This window comes from Puma concolor, chromosome B4, assembly GCF_028749965.1.
Source record: "Puma concolor isolate L17-30 chromosome B4, mPumCon1.1.hap2, whole genome shotgun sequence".
NCBI classification, from domain to species: domain Eukaryota; kingdom Metazoa; phylum Chordata; class Mammalia; order Carnivora; family Felidae; genus Puma; species Puma concolor.
The window spans coordinates 24,773,398-24,794,039 of record NC_141673.1 but is presented as its reverse complement, the minus strand read 5'-3'; the positions used below and the strand labels follow the sequence as shown (position 1 = coordinate 24,794,039).

The window sequence follows — 20,642 nt, the reverse complement described above, 5'->3', positions numbered from 1 at the left end:
TATGCTAAAATAATGCAAACTAATTTTAACACATGTAAAATCAAAACAAGAAAATTTAGAAGCAAAAATGAGTAAATATACAGTATAATTATTTTTGCTTTTCAGCACCAATATTCGTTTTACTTTGTGCCCCCCCAAAATAATTGATAAATCCATGATTAAAAATAAATCTACAAATATTTTCAGTATTTTTTAGCACCTTTAATTCATATTTAGCTATAAACATGTCCTCTTATACATTTTGTATAGTTCAATTGTTTTGTGTGTAGTAAAGCTAATTCAATGGAATTTAAATCTAATTTTGATGAGTTTTTAAATTTATCACTTTTTAGTTCTCTCTATAGCAGACATTTAACACAGACTTTTTTTTTTTTTTAATTTTTTTTTTTTTTTTCAACGTTTATTTATTTTTTTGGGACAGAGAGAGACAGAGCATGAATGGGGGAGGGGGAGAGAGAGAGGGAGACACAGAATCGGAAACAGGCTCCAGGCTCTGAGCCATCAGCCCAGAGCCTGACACGGGGCTCGAACTCACGGACCACGAGATCGTGACCTGGCTGAAGTCGGACGCTTAACCGACTGCGCCACCCAGGCGCCCCTAACACAGACTTTTTAACATCACATCCCCAAGGAGGCAGTGTAATATAGTGGTTTGAACACCAACACTGGAACCTCAGCTTCATCACAGAGGTAGGACCTTGGAGACCATCACTTAATCTAGGGCCTCTGTGTCCTTATTTGAAAACAGGCACCATACCTATATGATGAGCTTACTATGAGGATTAAACAAAGTAATACCTGGCATAGTACTAGCAAAAGAGGTAATTGAGTTTAATTTCTTTCACATATAGTTTACATCAAAAAATAATTTTATTTTGGGGTGCCTGGGTGGCTCAGTCAGTGGGCATCCGACTTCGGCTCAGGTCATGATCTCACGGTTGGTGAGTTCGAGCCCCGCGTTGGGCTCTGTGCCGACAGCTTGGAGCCTGGAGCCTGTTTCGGATTCTGTGTCTCCTTCTCTATCTGCCCCTCTCCCGCTTGTGCTCTGTCTCTCAAAAATAAATAAATGTAAAAATAATAATAATAATTTTATTTTTTTTAGCATTTACTTTTGAGAGAGAGAGAGAGAGAGACAGAGAGAGAGAGAGAGAGAGGCTGGCAGAATGCAAGCAGGGGAGGCGAAGAGCAAGAGGGAGACAGAATCCAAAGCAGGCTCCAGGCTGTCAGCACAGAGCCCAATGCAGGGCTCAAACTGCAAGATCAGAACCTGAGCTGAAGTCAAGACCCTTAACCGACTAAGTCACCCAGGCACCCCCCCAAAAAAAATTTTTAAAGGAGACTTGGAGAGCAAGGTAATTTTCACTCATCCCAATATGCCACAGATCTGTAAATCGACCTCCTCACATACAGTATTCAGTATCATAGGTTACTATGGAACATAACATTATTTATAGTAGGCACCTTCCCATTAGATTTATTGTTAGGTATTTATTTATTTTCCAAGTTGGCCAACAGAGAGGGAAACAGGCTAGGAAAGGTAAGCTACACTCAGATATATTCAATACATTTTCCTGGCCCTTGGCAATTACTCTTTCCAGGTCAATATTTTGCAGATATGAAAGCAGTTACCAACTAAAAAGGCTCAGAGTAAAATAACGACTAAGACTCCAGTAATGACAGTAAGAATTCTTGGCTTAATTCATAAATATTGTAAATAGAAATTAAAAAAAAAAAGGTCTTCTCCCCACCAGTTCAAAGAAATTGCCAACACTGTAGGCTGAATGCTAGTAACCTACACCAAATTTTCTATTTAGGTGATTTTTTTAACCTCATAAATAGTATATAAAGCACAATTTTAAATGCCATAAACCTCCTGTTTACCTTCATCATCTAAAATGCAAAACGCCGGGGCTCCTGGGTGACTCAGTGGGTTAAGCATCCAACTTTAGCTCAGGTCATGATTTTGTAGTTCACGGATTTGAGCCTTGCACTGGGCTCTGTGCTGATAGCTCAGAGCCTGGAGCCTGCTTCAGATTCTGTGTGTGCCTCTCTCTCTGCCCCTCTCTCACTGCACTCTGTCTCTTTCACTCTCTCTCAAAGATAAACATTAAAAAAATAATAAATAAAACGCAAAATGCCATGATCAGTTTATAAATTGCATTTTAAATAACTTTTCCATTTAAAAGTTTAAGCAAAAATTACACATTCAAAATTCAAAGAACCTCAAAACTATTCTTCCTTCCCATATATGAAAGGAGACAATTTTTAAAATAGATAAAATATTTTAATGAATATTTTTATTAACTGAATTTAACATATAATGTCCTTTTTCTACAACACAGCAATACATTTGTTAAGTAATTATCCTCCGTGGAAGTGTAAAAACTATAAAAAAGAATGCCATAACATGATGCTGCAATTTTTATAAAGATTAGAGAACAGTAATAAAGACTCAAAATGTAATGCCTTATAAATATGCAACACGATTAGACAATAACAAAGAAAATACCAGGGGGAAAATTTTGTGTTCACAGATAATGTTTTATGGTATTACGGGACATCATCTTCACTTCTTCAGTTGCCACTATAGTTTCTACCATTCACAGTAAAATGCCTCCAGTTGTTTGGTTAGTACTATTTCACCAATAAAGGAAAAGGAGGGAAGTACTGCTGAAAATAAGGGGAAAAACAAAAGCCTCAACAAAGTAAATTATTTTATGCCATCTCTTTCCACCCTAATCATAGGACAGAAGCAATATCTAAAAACGAAACATATCAACAAATATATACATTAAAATCTGTTTAGTCAACACAACTACAGAGAAAATAAAATTTAAATTTTCTATTTTTTGTAAAACCAATGACTTATTAGGACAAGATTACTGGTGTACAAAGCTACCACTGTATATTGGATCACTACCATACACTGAAATAACTCTTGCAATTTCATCTTTCCTTACTATGTAAGGTAATCAGAGCACATCTGGCAGGCTACACTATTTCAAATACCTAACACCTGAAAGTGACTTTATTGGGTCAGAGTTCAAGGATGAGCATAAACTCTTTCACAGGAGCTTCTTTCAGTAACAGGAAAATTAGGTTACTAACAAGGCTTTATACTTCATATACTTTTTTTCTGATTTTAAAAGGAATGTAAAAATTTGGAAAATACAGAGCTGTATTTTTTTTTCATCCATAAATCACACCACCCAGAAATCTTCGTTAACTTTTTGGTAGATTTCCTTCAGAGAATTAAACTTCATAATCTAATTAAACACTAACCAACATGTAGAAAATAGCCAATGTATCTTCGATTTGGCCTTTTGATAAATATGCTACACAAAACACCAATCATTAATGATACGATCTTTAATTTCACAGAGATATTTGAAATGTGTTAAGTGGTGAGAGTGGGGTAGGGAGTACACAATTCAGAGGCGGGTCCCTAAAACGAAATCCTTTTCACAATTTTTATAGCGTCAACATTGTAATGGCAGCAAGATATGGCTGTTCCCAGAATAATATCAACAGTAATGTCCCTATACCAAAGTCTTTACTTTTAATTTCTTTCCATCATGCTTCAATGTCTATTTTTGCTGTAAAATATACATGTATACATGTACATATATGTGTGTGTATATATATACGCCAAAGGCTCAGCTATTTTCTTTGAAGTCCAGCATTCAAACTGTTAGTGTTCCTGGCCTATGAGACAGTCCACCAGATAAAAGGATGACACTTCTATATTCCAATATTCTCCCTAATAAAAAAAAGACTTTTCCTTAAATATTGCCAATTTTTTTCCATTGTTACAACCGTTGTTTTTGGAAGTATGCAGATATTAGAATTACAAAGATTGACATGACCTCATTAACAAACAAAACCAATAACACCACGGGCAGCAAATTTTTTTCTTAAAATTTGATTGAACCTTGCCTCTAGCTTCAACGGAGGCTTTCCTGGACTCCAGGCATTAAAGATCTTAAAATCCCATTCATTTTCTTCTGCCCAATGGTTAACAGAAGTCTAAGATACAGTAACTCAAATTTGTTACTTTGACCTTCTAACACTAGCGCCCTTTAAAAGAAATCCCTCAACAAGAATCAGCAAAGTTTGAAGAAAGAATTGTCTTTAAGTCAAGCATTTCCTGATAAGTGACAGAAGGTCTGGCTGCCAGGAATACACTTTGCTGACCCTAGTAAGAGCCGAGACTCAAAATAAAATTTACCACTTTTGTTACCTAGAAAATTTATTTGGCTAACAAGTGATAAACCATAACCAAGGCCGTGTCTTTAGTGGACGAACTAATATAAAAGAGGAGCGCCACGGGTTTCAGCTAAATGTTTTTGCCATTTTTGAAGAAAAGCTAATTGTTAGTGGCCATGTGACATTACAAGATCCCAGAAAGGAAAGGGTGGGAGGAAGAGAGAGGAGTTCAAGGCAGTTCAGGGTCAGAACAAGCTCAGGCATCCTGTCATTAGCAAACGTTCCCCCAAGCTGAAGGCAAAATACTGCTTACCCGAAAAGGAGTGGGTGAAAAGTAGGGGGAGAATGAGGGGGAAACCACAAGGGAGTCAATGTGGCAGTGAGGTGGTGACGGGAAGCAGGGAATCTGGAGCTATCCAGCTGAGTTGGGGAGCAAAAGCATCGGGCACGAAAATGCTGAGAAAAGCAACTGCAACGGAGACGACAATACTTGGCAACTGCCCATATTCCCCTCCCCATCGGTTCTTTGGGTTTCCCACACTCCCTCCACCTCAGCTCTTGACCAACACTCAGGGGTGTGACCCGCCAGCGGGAGGCTGCGGTGATCTTTGTCTCGGCCGGCTCCCCACGCGAAGGCTCCTCCTCCTCCTCCTCCTCCTCCTCCTCCTCCTCCTCCTCCTCCTCCTCCTCCTCCCCCGCGCTCGCCACCCGCTCACACCCCCGGCGTCTCCAAGGAGCTGGAAGCGCGGCGGCCACCGCCGCCTCCTCGCCCACCTCCCGCGGACTCGCGCCCTTCCTTTCCCCTCCGCCGCCCGCGCCTGCAGCTCCACCCCCGCCGAGGGGGATCTTTGTGTCTCCGGGGACTTTCAGCCTCTTTCCTCCTGGGCCTCCCCCGGAGACCAAACGGGCAGCAAGCACCAGAGGAGGCTGCGGCTGGAGGCGCCTCCCGCGAAGAAGCCCATCACGTACCCACATCCCACCCCACCCCGGAAATGCCTGGGCGACCCGGGGTTCGCGCTGGACCAGAGGGGCGACAGGCACTCGCGAGCTCCCTACGCCGCGCCTCCCTCTCTCAACTTCCCGGCCGGGCCTGAGCCTCCAGCGCCCCCAAAGCCTCCCGCCCGGGCCCTCGGTCCCAAGCACCCTCCCGCCCCCCTCGGCTCGGGGTCCGCCCGGCAGGAGGAAAAGCCCCGCGAGGTCGCCCGCCACCAACTCACCAGCAAGTGCGGGGGCCGCGTCGCGAAGCGAGGCGCGGAGCGTGAGCTGCTCTGCCGACGCCCGCGGCGACCGGATGCAGGTCCGGGTCCCAGCGGCTGGCGGACCCGAGGCGCCTCCGAGGCGCAGGCCTCCGCCGCTGCCTTCCGGCTCTCGCCGAGGGTCCGGAGCCTCCGGGAGGGGCCGCGGGTCCCTCACGCGTTGCCAAGCCCCCCGGACAACATGGCTCCCGGGCCGCCGGGCCGCGCGGGCAGCCCACTAATCCCCTCGGAGGAGCCTGGGCGGGAGCGAGGCGGGCAGGGAGGTGACGCCCGGCTGAGGCGGCCCGCCCGGACGAGGGTTCCTTCTTCTCTGCGGCCGGACCGTGAGGAGCTCCGGAGACCGCGGGCGGCCGCTTTCGTTCTCTGCGTGTGCGTCGCTTTCTCACTCGGCGGCTGCGGACTGACGCCTCCGCCTGTTCCCCGGAGGAGAGCGAGCGAGCGAGAAAAAAGACTTTTATTGAAACGATCCAACCAGCAGCGGCGGAGAAAAGCGACCCGCCGCGGGAGCTTCCCCCACCCCCGCCTGAGCGGCTTGCCGCCGGCAGCGCGACCCCTGCTGGCGGCGGCGGCGGGAGGGGCGGAACCGACGGTCCGGGGGCGGGGCCTAGAGGGCGGGGCGGGGTATCCCCGGGAAACCCCCCGCCCCGAGGTGGGGGCCTTGGTCTCTCCAGCAGGGCTTCTGAAGCCGTCGGACCGAGGTGAGAGGGGTGAGAAGACCCTGCAGATGTGCGATGGTTACGTAGTGACGCAACACAGCGCCTGGGGAAGAGATTACCTGAGCAATTCAGCCCCTGCATCTTCCTCCCATCCACCCCCAACAAAACAAGAACTGTTGCTTAAATTATGCAATTATGTAATTAAGATATCAATGCCGCAGTTCTCTACTGGTATTCTAGAGAGTTGATGTCAAGGGGCCCACACCTGAGCATGCTGATTGCAACTTTTCTTCTTTATTATGGGTGGTTGAGTGGGGTAGCAGGGCAGCAGTCATTCACGCACGCAGCATTTGTTCTTTTAATTTCTTTGTACTGTGTTCTTGGCAATATGCTAAGTCCTCAAAGGACTGAGAGTCTAGCTGGATGAAAGATAGTCAATAAGCAGTTATAATAAAAATATGGGCTATGTGAGAAGAGAAATACAAGGTGCTGTAAGAGAACAGAGAGGAGCTACTGTTGCCTTTGGTTAGGTTTTGTTTTCTTGGGGGGAGGGAGCGCCAAGAGGTTGGCCCAGTTTCTGTAAATATTTTTACTTTCTTCTTTCCCAGAGGCTAAAAGCTAGTTCAGGAATGAACAGCAGAGTGAAAGTGAAGACAAACTAAAGTAATACTGACCCACTTTTTTCCACTAATAAGGATAAAGACAGAAGGTAAAAACAAACCCCTAGAGGGAGATAATGAGAGGATAGAAAAGACAAGAATGGGGACCGGATGTGGACAACCTAAACGAAAAATTTTAAACCACATAAAAGTCTGCTGAAGTGAGATACAAATATTTTTTTTCCATTTTAATACCAGGAAATAGACTTTGTAAGTTTTTAATGCAATTTCAAATCACATTATATCCTAAGGACTTCTGACAATTACCTTCTTGGATTCCCGAATGAATCCTTTCCCTCTAAAAATAATGCCTGCTGACTTCTTTCTCTTATTTTGTTGGGCAAAATGGAATATATCTACTGTAATAGCCAACGAAAATCATACATTTCAATCAGACTTCTCCCATGCCTCTAAAATTACCAGGATCCATAAATTAGAAGCATTTATGCTCTGCACATATTTAACACTGCTTATCGTTCATATACGAATGCAAATGTAGAACACAAGCTTTCTTTTAGAACAAGTGTGCTTAAAAAAAAAACACCGTTAGTGATGCTTTTTTGATTTGTCCAAGTCAGAGAACTTTGTGCTATACCAAGAATATAGCATCTATGTAATATAGCATCATTTTTAGAGGTCTTTTAAAGTTAGAGAGCTAAAAAAATTAGTATTTATATAAGGCCTACTTACATGCCAAGCATTTTTCACATATTTGTCTTATTTAGAAAAAAAAATTGTGTGTCTTTTTTTGGGTCCCTTAGAAAATGTTAAAAATCATAATAAAAGTGAGTCTACAAAATGACATCCTGAGTTTCATATCAATAATTCCCCTTTCATATTATTAGATTGGAATTACTCAATTAGAAATCCAAAGATTGTCCTAATTACCTCATCTAAAGCTGCTAAAAAGCACCTTTCCTTTTCCTAAATCTCTTATTACCATAATAAACATTTCATAATCAAAAAATCAAAACTTAGATAATAATTTTATTGATCTATTTATTCTTTCCATCAAAAAATATCTACTGACTGCATATGATGTTCCAGGCACTCTTCTAGGCACTGACAATATAGAAGTAAACATGACAGACAAGATATTGCTCTCATAGAACTATTTTCTAGTGATAGAAACGAGCACAAAGTATGTAACTCATTTAAGGAATTCATAAGATAACTTATAATAAGAAGAAATATATGAAATAATCATAAGAAATATCTTCAGTATATGAAGAAAATGAAAAACTAATGGAAAAGAAATTGGGCAGGAGGAACAGGACATAGGTGGTGAGGTCCAGAAAGACCTGATGAGCAGCAGAGGCTAAAAGCCATGGTTCTTTCTTTATATCCCTCAGTAAATTATTTAATCACAAAAAAGTCACAAAAAGAAGACGTTGGGGTGCCTGAGTGGTTCAGGCAGTTGAGCATCTGATTCTTCATTTCGGTTCAGGTCATAATCTCACAGTCATGAGACAGAGCTCCGAGTTGGGCTCCTTGCTAAGTGTGGGGCCTGTTTAAGATTTTCTCTCTCTCCTTCTTCTTCTGCCCCCCTCCCACTCATGTGCATGCTAGAAGGAAGGAAGGAAGAAAATGTGGTATATACACACAGTGGAACATTATTCAGCTATAAAAAAGGAAGGAAGTGGTACAAAAACATGGGTGAACCTTGAGAACATTATGCTAAGTGAAATAAGCCAATCACAGAAGGACAAATACTGCATGACTCCATTTATATGAAATATCCCAAATAGTCAAACTCAGAAGCAGAAAGTAGAAGAAGGGCGATTACTAGGGGCTGAGGGGTGGGAGAGATGGGAGTTGATGTTCAACTGGTATATCAGCTACGCAAGATGAGTACATTCTAGAGATCTGCTATACAACATTGTGCCTGTAGTTCACAATCCTATAATGTACACTTAAAAATTTAAGAGGGTAGATCGCATGTTATCTGATCTTACCACAATTAAAAAAAAAAAGTTACATACAATCAAAATAATGAGTACATTTATTTAGTTACTCTTCTAAATTGATTTAAAATTTGCCCATGATGTTTTTGGCATGCTAGTTGGCTTTTTTCCTGGGTTGTTAACCTTGTAAAATAAAGTATAAAATTGCTTAGAGCATTTTCCAAACTGTGGTTAATAAATATTCCCTAGCACATGGTGAGAGAGAGGGTTGAGGAAGAATTCCAAGATCAGATCCACTTGGGAAATGTCACACACTTCATCTCCCTTTTGGAAATTTACCACACACATTTGCATATTAAAAACTCTGAGCTGTTCTAAGATTGAAAGTAATTTTCTTTCCAGTTAAACCAGTGTACTCCAAAATATTCTGACCATAGAATAGCTTTATCACAGGACATATACAAAAATATTGAGTGACATGTGCTGATGAGCACAATTTGGGAAACTGCTCTCTTGGAGCATTAGGCATTTACCCTTCAGCCTTGGGAAAGGGGGTCCTTAAAGGGGGGAGAATTCGAAGGTCATTGAACTTTGGACAGAGAGAGTAGAATGGGATGGAATCAGAAAATCTTTGCTGTGACTCACACTTTGAGAAAGACAGAAGCGGGAAACAAATGTGAAACATATCCAGACAAGATATGGATGGAAAAGAGACACTAAACCTGGTTTTCATTTTCTCTAAATCAATCGTTGTCAAACAATGATCCCTGAACCAGTGACAGCAGCAATATCTATCACCTGGGAATTTCTTAGAAAAAAATTCTCAGGGGGACCTGGGTGGCTCAGTCAGTTGAGTGTCTGACTTCGGCTCAGGTCATGATGTCATGGTTTGTGAGTTCAAGCCCTGAGTTGGCCTCTGCACTGACAGCTGGAGCCTGCTTCAAATTCTTTCTCCCTCTCTCTCTGCCCCTCCCCCACTCACGCTCAGTCTCTCTCTCTCCCTCTCTCTCTCTCTTATCTATCTCAAAATTTAAAAAACGAAATTAAAATTCTCAGGCTCCACTATAGACCAATTGAATCAGAAACTCTGGGATGGAGCCCGGCAAACTGTTTTAACAAGTCCTCTAGGATTCTATTACACAGTTTGAGATATAATAAAGTTTGAGAACCACTGCTCTAGGCAGCACTAATACATAGCTTCATCTGTTTTCAATTTGTCTGAATTTCTGGACCATTTCCAATTATTAATAGCTACAAAAAATTCTCAAAGAAATTAGTTACCTTACCAAATTGGGAAAAAGCTTTTTGTCTGGTTTTATTCCCTATTTTGCCAGGCTGAACCATATAATAAATATATTTGTTCGCAATAAGAGTGAAGCAAATCAAGCAAAGGGCAGCAGTCAACTTTCTTCCCTGTAATGTCACCTGAGCAAAATAATTTTGCTTTTAGTAAAAATGAAACTACAGATGAGAAAAGAGTAGTATCAAAGGATTTTTTAACCTACTTTGAAAACAGAACAACTAGCCTCAATTTAACATTTATTTCTCATAAACATTTTCTACCATCCCAACATATGCAAAATAACTTTAGACCATTGAATGATACAGCTGTAGCCCATCACTAAAAAATTAACTATGGAGATTTTACAGATCCAGATCTATTTAAAAATCGTTATCAAAGTATCTCCATAGACACAGAAGTTACAAACTTGGGGAGGGAAATTTCTTTACTGTCTACATGTAAAATTTTAAATTTACAGTACTAGATTTATCTGTAGAGGCTTGGTAACATCCGAGAGAGACTTGGTACAGTCCAGGGAGCATTATAAAAAGCTTTCAGGAAAGTGATGTCATGTGTCCTTACTAAGGAAATGAATCCAGGAACCAAACTTAGTCTTGGCAGTTAAGGAAGACATAATTTTCAAACATTACATTTCAAAATGAAGTTGATCTCTAGTTGTTGACAAAATGCTTAGGGAGTGTTAGTCTCCAGGCTTCCAGTAAGAATCTATTAAAAGACTAAGAAGGGATTAAATTGTTTTTCTTTCTTTCCTTTTTAAACCTTGTGATATTAACTGCTCTTAACTAGATTGATGTTCTGCCTCCTAAAAGAAATCAGGGGTGGGCTCTTAATCAAATAAAATATACTTAAAGCTTATTTGAGCTTTCTGAAAAATGAAGCACAACATGAAACCACCTTTAGATTTAACAAATTTCTCTTTAAAAAAAATATATTGTTGAAATGTGGGAGCTAGGGCAGTAAAGGTTTTTTTTTTCCCTCTTAAGCGCCTTAAAAAGGAGAATGTGGCAATTAGCATTTTCCCAGAGGCTTGTCAGAATGATCATTAGCCTGCTTTCATTCTTTTAAAGAATGACAGAAGGGAGTAGCAGAAGCCTTACGGTTTGTCATCCTTAAAATTTGTTTGCCGCAGTGATTTGTGTGTAGGGATGGTTATCACACTGATATGTAGATGTAATCCTTCTAGTCTTTCGATACTAGTTTAGAAGGGCAAGTTTTTCAGTAAACTAACTTTGACTTGCCCAAGCCCACATGACCATGGGATCATTTTAGAGTATGAAGAGGAGAGTAGAGCAAACATTTGGTATTTAACATTGAAAAAACGGAAAAATTAAAAATGAGAAAGAGGAGAGGTGCCTAGATGGCTCAGTCAGTTGAGCATCCAACTTCAGCTCAGGTCATGATCTCTCAGTTCATGGGTTCGAGCCCCACATTAGGCTCTGTGCTGACAGCTCAGAACCTGGAACCTGCTTTGGATTCTGTGTCTCCCTCTCTCTCTGCCCCTCCTCCTCTCTCTCTCTCTCTGTGTCAAAAATAAACACTAAAAGGAAAAATGAGAAAGAGGAAAAAGACAATAAGAAGGTAAAAAGCAGGAGCAGAGAAGAAGAATTAAGTCTTATAAATGTACTTTTATTCAGCAATAAGGAAGCCACAGATGTTAATAGTGTCAAACTTCATGTACTAGAAAGGAAGAATAGAAAAACATGAAGCTAAGCAGGTCAGGGTTCTAACCCTGAGGCAATATTGCATAGGAATTGAGCTTTGCAACCAGTCAGATTGGATGGGCGTCCTAGCTTTGCCACCGTAAGATTTTGGTAAGTTACTTAATTAAGAGTTTCCCCATGTGTAAAATTAGGATAATAGCATACCTGCCAGGTTGTAAGTATTAAATGAGATAATGAATGTAAAGCAACTATACTGTAACTTTTTCTGTTGTGACATGAGTGACTCAAGTACCTTATACAGAAAAGGGATTTTGTTGCTTACAAACCTGCAAAAACCAGGGGTATTTAAGGCTTCAGGGACATCTTATCCAACGGCCCACACAATGTCATCAGAACCTGGTTTTTCTCCTTTTGGCTCTGCCTTTGGCAGCCCTGGCTCATCTACCCATTAGGTCAAAAGATGGCTGCAATATTTGTAGCTGTATACTTTCTGGTTCAAGGCTTCCAGAAAAGAGGGAGAAACCTCCCCAGTAGCACAAACATTAGCTCTAATTAGCCCAACTCGAATCGATGAACTGTCACTGTGACCAAGGCAACTGAGTAATTGGCCGCATATGCTCTACCCTTAAAGGCAAGGTGAAGTTTGCTTCACTTGAATCACATGTGTTGAGAGTGTAGAAAGAGAGGTTCCCTCCAACACAAAATGAAGGCACTCTTATCATAAGTAAAGGGCACTCTTACCATCCACTTAATTAAAATGCAGAAAGCCAGGGATAAGCAGGCTTTATTATCAGCTGGATCCAGGCAGTCTGCCTCAGAACACAGTCACTCTGTCTCGCATTTGGGCTGCAATCTATGTGCCAACTTCATTCCTGCAGGCTTCTTTTCAAGCTCACTGACATCCCTGGAACCTAGCCTTCATAATGCCTAATCCAAAGGAAAAGAGATCCATTCAGAAAATTCTGAGGAAGGACCCTAACTGGCCCAGCGTGGGTCATATGTGTCTATCCTCCAATCAGAAGCATCCCACCAGACCATGTGGAGTGAAGGAGATGTACTTGTTCAAGGGACAGAAGGGTGCTATGTTAACAAATATAAGAGGGAATTCAGGGCAGTCAAAACCACAGGTGTCCACTATAACTGGTAAATGCAAAGAGTATAATCAGAAATCGCAAATCAGAGAAAATAATTTTGGTAAAGAGGGCGGGGTCAACCAAGAAGAGCAGCAAATGCATGAACACATGGATAGATTGTGGTTTATGGATACTCAGCATGGGATGCAACTTGGCAATAAAAAGAAATGAATTATTGACATATGCGACAACGTGGATGAATCCCAGGGTAATTATGACAAGTAGAAGAAGCCAGATCCATTTTTGTAAAATTATAGAAAATGCAAGCTAATCTATAGTGACAAAAAGCAGATGAGTGGTTGCCTGAGTCTGGGGTAGGGAAGGATTAAAAAAAGCATGAGGACACTTGTGGGGATGACAAATACATTCTTTTTCCCTTTATTGTAGCGATGGCTTTCATGGGTGTATACCTATGTAAAAACTTATCTAATTGGATGAGTTTTTCTTTTAAGTTTATTTTGAGAAGGAGAGTGCGTGTACATGTGAGTGGGAGGGGAGGGGAGGGGTAGAGACAGAGGGAGAGAGACAGAGAGGAAGAGAGAGACAGAATCCCAAGCAAGGCTCCACGCCCAGCACGCCCTATGTGGGGCTCAAGCTCACGACTGTGAGATCATGAACTGAGCCAAAATCAAGAAAGATCCAGATGCTCAACTGACTGAGCCACCCAGGAACCCCTCAAATTGGACACTTTAAATATATGCAATTAATTATATGTTAATTGTACCTAAATAATACTGTTTAAAAGAGAGAGAGAGAGAGAGAGCAAATATGATCCCAAATGCTGTCCTGTTTAATGGCATTTGAAATTATTTTCTGACCTGTCTGTACAAGGCTGAATTTTCCAACAGTGTTATAAATGCCTTCTGTAAGTACATCTGTATAGAATTCACGCCACTTAACCCATAGATGGTTTCTAGCCACAGGCTCAAGGAAGAGGTTAACAAAAGATATGCATAAGATTATATTCTTCTTGAAAGATTTCTCTTCATGGTGAAAAAGAGTATATCAGTGGACAATACCTAATGAGCCATGGCTGAAATCTACTCGATTCTATATAAGACAGTGACCTGGTACATCCACAACATCCCTTCCAAGCAGACTGTAGTGTTCAATAAATGCCTTTTCTTTCTACCTTCTCAATGTGAAAAGAACCCAAAAAGTTTGAAATGTTGTTCATTTCTATGTTTACTTATAAATATTTTCTGCTTTTATACTCCAAAATGTAGATTATTCTTGCAATTATTTTTTAAATGTAGGCTCTATTCCCAATGTGGAGCTTGAACTCACAATCTCTAGATCAAGAGTCACATGCTCTCTTGTCTGAGCCAGCCAGGTACTCCTGTCTGTGTGATTAAAGGTGATTTCCTTCTAGGCAGAGAGAAGCTTGCGTTGGCCAGGACATTCTGTTTCTTTGGGCACCCTGAAAGTCATTAGGTAGATCACAGTTGGAAGGGCTTGCTAGGGCTCAATTACCTATCTTCGAATTCTAGTTTGATTGGAAGGCATCAGAAATGCTAAATATTGCAGTATTACCTCTTATACACCTAGAAATGCAAAGACATTTTACAGAGTATTTTGTTGTTTAAAAGATAATTTTCTCATAATGATAAAAAATTTTAGTAACGTAGCCTGTTCAAAAAAAATAATTTACATCTTTTGGATAATTCAAATCCCTTTGAATAAATCAATGATTAAGGTAGTACGTACCTCTCTGTGTATATTTACACTTCATTCCTTTACTACCTTCTATCCACTATTAGGCACAGTGAAGCAAAATATTCCAGCATTCTCTCATTTTGCATTAATGTTCAAAGACGTAATAGAAAGACTATAGAATTCAAAGTGAAATGAACTTGGGTTTAAGTCTTAGCTCCATTATTTGTTATACGATAGTGAAAGAGGGTTAATCTTTCTGAGCTTCAGTTTCTTTGTACATAAAATGGCATATTCCATAGGCCCTTTCATGAGGATTGAACAAGACACCAAATATAAAGTTGCCTAACACAATACTTGCCACTTAACTGGCTTCGAATAAACGTTAATGTTCTTCCTTCCACTCTCACACACCATGATGATAAAAGTCATGGAAAAATACTTTGATGAAAATGCATCTGGGAAGGCAGAGATCCAAGTTTATAATGCTCAAGAGAAATAATCTGTTTTCTAAGAAGAGGAACTATAATATTTAGAAAAACAGGAATGGAGACAAACATTTTTGCTAGATTAGCAGCCCAAATAATACACGAGGATATAAGCTATCCTCGTGTATTATTTGTCATAAGTATCACTTAACATTCAGAATGTGAAAGGCCAGTAATAGCATTATGAATAAAACACACGTAGTTTGTGACGTGTAAGGGTTTTCCTATTTAAGGGGAACAAAACACATGAGCACAGATTCTTATTTATCTACTTCCTATACTTGGTATTTACAAGTACAACTAACTATAAACCTCAATTTATTTTATCAGAGATACTCAAGCAGTTTTAGGGTAGGGAGCGAGAAGTCTTCCGATCCTCATATTTACTTTTCAACTATCATTTCACTCAAATATTCCTTCAACCAATCTGTGTTTGGTGTCTATAACGTACCAGGCACTGTAAGGAATAGAAAGGAACGGGCAATGTCTCTATCTTCAAAGGGCTTAGTGTTTACCAGGGGAGAAGAAGGCTTGGCCATAACTCAGAAAAACTAAAGGCATAAGATAAAAGTTTGAATATGCTGCTCAGGGGAGGAGGAGGACCTCTAGCTGGAAGAAGTGGAAGGAGTCGGTAATCAAGGCAGTTTGTACGGCTTATATAAGACAAGTCAATAAGTACTTATTGGGGACTAATTCGGAATCTAGCACTGAGTGCTATCAAGAATGTGGAAGTCTCTTAAGCGGTAATCCTTGGCTCCATGGAATGTACAACATGGAGTTTGATGCAAAATTCTAACACTTGGCAGAAGGTGCAAGGTAGGCCTGACATCTCTACTCCTTCAATAGCCTTTGATATATTTATTTTAAATGTCTATTGCATGTTAATAGTAATTCAGTTATTAATGGTAATCCAATCTCAAAATAGAGTGAATCTGGGGTGCCTCGGTGGCTCAATTGGTGAAGTATCTGACTCTAGATTTAGGCTTAGGTCATGATCTCACAGTTTGTGGGTTTGAGTTCTGTGCCGACAGTGTGGAGCCTGCTTGGAATTCTCTCTCCCTCTCTCTCTGCCCCTCCCTCACTCATGCTTTCTCTGAAAATAAACTAAAAAAAAACAACAACAGTGAATCTATTATGCATAGAGACAAAAGTCAGGTGTCTCTAGGAGTGGTTTCATAAATAGATAATGGAAAAAAGAAATTAGAACATTTTGAAATAGCCTCTAATTGTTTGCCAAATTGTAAATGGGCTATGCCATTCTTTATGAATCTTGGATACGTGGCAGTATTTTGAAAACTAAAATTTTAAATTACCAAATTTAAATTTGGTTTACTGCTTAGTCCCTTATTTTTAAAAGAATTAATGACACAGTTACTTATGACTGACAAGTCACATAAAATTTGGGTCTAGTGTTTATGTATAGCAAGATTAAGATCAGCACTAAACTTTCATTAGAAAGGTTAAACATTGGGGCACCTGGGTGGTTCAGTCAGTTAACCGTCCGACTTCGGCTCAGGTCATGATCTCGCGGTTCGTGAGTTTGGGCCCCACGTCAGTCGCTGTGCTGACAGCTCAGAGCCTGGAGCCTGCTTTGGATTCTGTGTCTCCCTCTCTCTCTCTGCCCCTCCCCTGCTCACACTGTCCCTCTCTCTCTCAAAAATAAATATTTTAAAAAAATTTTAGAAAGGTTAAACATTTTATTTCACAATAGAGATATGCTATAAATCCTTAACAAATTTATTTTTAAATAATCTTTGGAAATAAATTTAATTTTTGTCTATCTTGTAAGCCCATAAATGTGAAGTACTCTATTTCCTTTTCCTAGAATCAAGTTTCCAAATTTCTCATTTAAAACAACCTCACTTCCCAAGTTTAGCATCGAAGTTTTTTGATTTCTTCCCTTGACAAATCGTGTCCATCCTTTTATATCTGATTCATGCCTTCCCCAGTCTTAAAGACTGGATGCCTCAGCTCTTTTTTGGCAAGTCATATACTTCAGACTCAGATGTAGGCACGTCTGTATGGCTCATCCATGTGACACCTAAGCCAGCAAAAGACAGGACACTCAAACTATATAATTGAGCCTGAGGCGGAGCCATCTGTTTCATTTAAAACACAGAATGAATTGGAATGAGAGGCCCACTGAGATAGACTTGGAAAAGATGACAAGGAAGAATGGAAGAAAAAAATTATTAGTGTTTTTAAGAACATTGTCTTTTTCTTTCTTTTTTTATAAAAAAAATTTTTTAATGTTTATTTATCTTTGAGAGGGAGAGAGAGAGAGAGAACAGAGCACAAGTGGGGCAGAGAGACAGGGAGACACAGAATCCAAAGCAGGCTCCAGGCTCTGAGCTGTAAGCACAGAGACTGACATGAGGATTGAACCCACGAACCACGAGAACACGACCTAAGTCAAAGTCGGAGGCTTAACTGACTGAGCCACCCAGGCTCTCCTCTCTTTTTCTTATAGAATATAAAAATGTTATTTAAATGCTTTCTTCACCCACTATTTTATTTTATTTATTTTTGGTAAAAATGCTTTAAAAGTTATAACAATATTACAAAAGATCTAGAAAAGAAAGAAAATCACCAGTAACTCTTCAACCATAACACAGTAGCCTATCATTTTGGAGTATTTCTTTCCAGCCTTTATTTCATATTCATGTACGTTTTAATAGTTTACAGGTGGTTTTGTATCATGTTCTTGACTTACCATTATCATCAACACTTGTTCTGTTGTCGTCATGATTATCCTATTTGTTGGCTGTCCAGCCCTCTGCAACTCGTGTTTCATGGGCCCTCCCCATCTCTCTGCAAAATCTTACCCAGAGTGTGTCTGGGAGTTGCTGCAGGGAAGGGTGCCTCACATGTGCTCCTGCCCCATCAGCTGCCACCTGTGTCATTGAATTACTCTTCTCCGTTGCTGGCGACCACCATGTTTTCAGGCAAACTGAGTCTACGCAAACTGAGCCTGCCTCTGCCTTTGTTTGCCGTGGATAGTGTTGACTTCCTAGATAGGACTTCTATTCAGTTTATCCTTTCAAGTCACCTGCCTTGATGTCCTCTCCTGCCATTCTGACCTAAGGGGTTCCCATTGGCAAAGGGTGAAAATTTGGACTGGGGGCCAACAAAAGCATTTGTTGGCAGGTGTAGGCACACATTTTTCCTAAACTACCTCGAAACTGCACTCATTTTCCAGTGATATGAGAGGTTGTGTCTAAATATTGGAATTGATATGAATTTTTAAAAAGCATTTACTCTGGGTAACATAATAATAAGTGGCTCTGTCACTTTTTAACAGTATATACTCTTAGCAAGTCAACCTGTTTGACCTCAATTTTCTCATCTATAAATCGTGATAATACTTTCTATTTTGCAGAGTGGTTATAAAGACTAGAGTGGCACAAAAACAGACACATAGACCAATGGAATAGAATAGAAACCCCAGACCTAGACCCACAAACGTATGGCCAACTCATCTTTGACAAAGCAGGAAAGAACATCCAATGGAAAAAAGACAGTCTCTTTAACAAATGGTGCTGGGAGAACTGGACAGCAACATGCAGAAGGTTGAAACTAGACCACTTTCTCACACCATTCACAAAAATAAACTCAAAATGGATAAAGGACCTGAATGTGAGACAGGAAACCATCAAAACCTTAGAGGAGAAAGCAGGAAAAGACCTCTCTGACCTCAGCCGTAGCAATCTCTTACTCGACACATCCCCAAAGGCAAGGGAATTAAAAGCAAAAGTGAATTACTGGGACCTTATGAAGATAAAAAGCTTCTGCACAGCAAAGGAAACAACCAACAAAACTAAAAGGCAACCAACGGAATGGGAAAAGATATTTGCAAATGACATATCGGACAAAGGGCTAGTATCCAAAATCTATAAAGAGCTCACCAAACTCCACACCTGAAAAGCAAATAACCCAGTGAAGAAATGGGCAGAAAACATGAATAGACACTTCTCTAAAGAAGACATCTGGATGGCCAACAGGCACATGAAAAGATGTTCAGCGTCGCTCCTTATCAGGGAAATACAAATCAAAACCACACTCAGATATCACCTCACGCCAGTCAGAGTGGCCAAAATGAACAAATCAGGAGACTATAGATGCTGGAGAGGATGTGGAGAAACGGGAACCCTCTTGCACTGCTGGTGGGAATGCAAATTGGTGTAGCCGCTCTGGAAAGCAGTGTGGAGGTTCCTCAGAAAATTAAAAATAGACCTACCCTATGACCCAGCAATAGCACTGCTAGGAATTTATCCAAGGGACACAGGAGTACTGATGCATAGGGGCACTTGTACCCCAATGTTCATAGCAGCACTCTCAACAATAGCCAAATTATGGAAAGAGCCTAAATGTCCATCAACTGATGAATGGATAAAGAAATTGTGGTTTATATACACAATGGTATACTACGTGGCAATGAGAAAAAATGAAATATGGCCTTTTGTAGCAACGTGGATGGAACTGGAGAGTGTGATGCTAAGTGAAATAAGCCATACAGAGAAAGACAGATACCATATGGTTTCACTCTTATGTGGATCCTGAGAAACTTAACAGGAACCCATGGGGGAGGGGAAGGAAAAGAAAAAAAAAAAGAGGTTAGAGTGGGAGAGAGCCAAAGCATAAGAGACTGTTGAGAACTGAGAACAAACTAAGGGTTGATGGGGGGTGGGAGGGAGGAGAGGGTGGGTGATGGGTATTGAGGAGGGCACCTTTTGGGATGAGCACTGGGTGTTGTATGGAAACCAATTTGACAATAAACTTCATATATAAATAAAAAAAATAAATAAAATAAAAAAAAAGACTAGAGGCATGCTTCTATAGCTCTCACTGCCATATTATACAGATATTGATAGCTAATGTTGTTATTATGTATTGTTTATGGACTAGAAGCAGACTTAATTCAAATAGCCTACCCCATCTTCAAAGTGGCAGACAGGAACTGTAGACTGAGAGCCAACATTTCAAATATGTTTTGATTAGCAATTTAAGAAAAATTCTTGAACTCAAAACAATTCATGTTACAAAAAAAGATACTTTATTAAATTAAATGAGAAATATACATGACTTTCACATACTTGAAGATGAAAAGGCTTTAAATAAGCTTTTTCATTTTTTTCTTCTTCAAGCACTACAGAACTCACTAAACTCTAGTAAAAGTTATTTGCTATAGAGTGAATGTTTATGTCCTTCCCCACCAAATTCATATGTTACATCTTAATCCCAATGTGATGTTATTAGGAGGTAAGACTTTTGGTAAGTGACTAGGTCATGAGAGTGAAGCCTTCATGAATGGAATTAATGTTCTTATAAAGGAGACCCCAGAGAATTCCTTCATCCTTTTTGCCCTGTGAAGACATAGCAAGAAGATGGCTAACTATGAACCAGAAAATGGGCTCTCATCAAACACTGAATCTGTCAGTGTCTTTATCTTGGACTTCAGTTACTAGAACTGTGAGACATAAATTTCAGTTGTTTGTAAGCCACCCATGGGGCACCTGGGTGGCTCAGTTGGTTAAGCGTCTGACTCTTTTCTCTGTTTTTTTTTTTAATGTTTACTTATTTGTTTGTTTGTTTGTTTATTTTAAGAGAGAGAGTGCACAGAAATAGAAGGAAAGAGAGAATCCCAAGCAAGCTCCACACTCAGTGTAGAGCCTGACTCCAGGCTCCATCTCACAACAATGAGATCATGACCTGAGCCAAAATCA

The 20,642-nt window shown here is 40.3% G+C and overlaps 1 protein-coding gene across 1 annotated transcript in view; it reads right to left on the bottom strand.

The window, feature by feature from the left end:
- Window positions 1-5,555, bottom strand: part of CDK17 (cyclin dependent kinase 17) — a 113,562-nt gene extending 108,007 nt beyond the window's left edge. The window contains exon 1 of the mRNA XM_086712594.1: window positions 5,424-5,555. The gene's annotated coding sequence lies outside the window, so the exon portion shown is untranslated. The remainder of the gene's footprint in view (window positions 1-5,423) is intronic.
- Window positions 5,556-20,642: the final 15,087 nt, after the last annotated feature.